Below are 2153 nucleotides of genomic sequence, written 5' to 3'. Positions count from 1 at the left end.
AAGTCCACCGGGATGAAAAACTTCTCAATTCGCACCGGGACATCTTCCCATATCCCTAATGGTGTCTTCGTCGATCTATCGGCCATTTGAAGAGTGATATTGGTACATTTAAGCTCTCCCATTCCCAACCTTTTACTTACCGAGTACGGCATGACACTCACACTAGCCCCTAGATCACATAAGGCTTTGTTGATCGTTGTGTCGCCAATGGTACACGGTATTGAGAAGCTTCCCGGATCCTTTAACTTTGGAGGTGAACTCCCTTGAAGTATTGCACTACTCACCTTAGTGAAGGCGATAGTCTCAAGTTTCCGGATTGACTTCTTCTTTGTGAGGATATCTTTCATGTACTTTGCATAGGCCGGAACGTGATTGATTAATTCCGTGAAAGGAATTGAGACTTCTAAATTCTTCACAATTTCCATGAACTTTCCAAGTTGATCATCAAATTTAGGCTTGGCTTGACGACTTGGAAAAGGAAGTCTAATCACAATGGGTTCCTTTTCTTTGGCTTTGTCTTCATTTTTCTTTGAACTTTCTTCTTTTGATGATTCCCCTTCTTTGGGACCTTGCACCACAACTTCATTCTCACTAGCTCTCACAACTTCATTCTCAACTTGCTCCTTCGGTGCTTCATATGTTGTACCACTTCTCAAGTGAATGGCACTAACCGTTTCATGTCTAGGGGGATTACCTTGGGGTGGTAATTGCCCCTTTTGCCCTTGTGAGTTTGAAGATGCTAGTTGGGTCAATTGTGTTTCCAACATCTTGGTGTGAGCTAGAATGTTGTTGATGGTGGTATCCTTTGCTTGGCTATCCTTTTGCATTTGGGTGAAAAATTCTTGTTGATTTTTTTGCATTTGAAGGACCGCTTTTTGGACATCAAAACTTTGGTCATTGTGGTGATTGTATGGATTTTGATTTTGGTAACTTTGGTTTTGATTGAAAAAGGGTCTTTGATTTTGATTTCTCATGGGTGGTGGAGTGTATGTTGGTTGAGGGTTTTTAACATTTTGGCTCTTGTATGAGAGATTTGGATGGAACTTGGTATTTTCATTGTAAAAATTTGAATAAGGGGTACCACTTTTGTAAGCTTGGAAAGCATTAACTTGTTCGGTTGTTCCCCTACATTCACTTGAGTCATGACCCAAGGTTCCACAATTCTCACATATCCCGCTTGGGATTGATGAGGATGCCGTCATGGCATTGACATGATGCTTTGATGATTTTGAGTTTTCCTCAAGTCTAGTCATAGCTTGTTTAAACTTCAAGTTGATTGTGTCAATGTGAGCACTAAGTTGAGCACCCAATTGAGTAACGGTGTCCACTTCATACTTTCCTCCTCTAGTAGCCTTGCGAGGCCTACTATATTGCGAATTATGGACCGCCATTTCCTCAATCTTGTTCCACGTTTGATTGTCATCAACTTCGGTGAACATTCCATTTGATCCCATATTGAGAATGTTCCTTGAATCTTCATATAAACCATTCCAAAATTGTTGCACTAAAAACCATTCGCTAAGTCCATGGTGAGGACATGAGCGACAAATACCTTTGAACCGCTCCCAAGCTTCATACAAAGACTCTTCATCCCTTTGCTTAAAATCCGTAATTTGAGCTCTTAGCATATTGGTCTTTTCCGGTGGGTAGAATTTTTCGTAGAAAGCTAGAGCTAACTTCTTCCAAGAATCTATTCCAAGGGTGGCCTTATCAAGGCCCTTCAACCATTGCTTTGCGGTGCCGATTAACGAAAAAGGAAATAAGACCCATCTTATTTGGTCTTGAGTCACGCCCGTTTGAGAGATAGCTTCACAATAATCACAAAATGTTTCCATATGAGAATGAGGGTCCTCACTAGGCATTCCCCCGAATTGGCTCCTCTCAACTAGTTGAATGAAGGCGGACTTGGCAATGAAGTTTCCGGTAAGATGTTGTGGGGTAGGAGTACCATTTGGTAAATCCTCCTCGGTGGGTATAGAGTGTGACGAGAATTTAGGCATTGTAGGTGGATTTTGTGGGATATTGTTAAATGGGTTCTCTTCTCCTTCTATTGCGAAAGGATTGACAAACTCACTAGTGGGTTGAACAACTTCACCAACACCTCCCAAATTCCTCCTAACAAGTCTCCTATTATTCGTCAAGGTTCTTTCGAT

At 41.5% G+C, this 2153-nt stretch overlaps 1 non-coding gene across 1 annotated transcript; it reads left to right on the top strand.

The window, feature by feature from the left end:
• Positions 1-1521: 1521 nt before the first annotated feature.
• On the top strand, positions 1522-1628 carry LOC141644570 (small nucleolar RNA R71). The gene has a single exon (XR_012544183.1). It is a non-coding gene; the product is annotated as a small nucleolar RNA R71 (small nucleolar RNA).
• Positions 1629-2153: the final 525 nt, after the last annotated feature.

This window comes from Silene latifolia, chromosome 2 (assembly GCF_048544455.1).
Source record: "Silene latifolia isolate original U9 population chromosome 2, ASM4854445v1, whole genome shotgun sequence".
NCBI classification, from domain to species: Eukaryota; Viridiplantae; Streptophyta; class Magnoliopsida; order Caryophyllales; family Caryophyllaceae; genus Silene; species Silene latifolia.
Note: the sequence above shows the minus strand (reverse complement) of the source record. Positions and strands in the feature narration are given on the sequence as shown.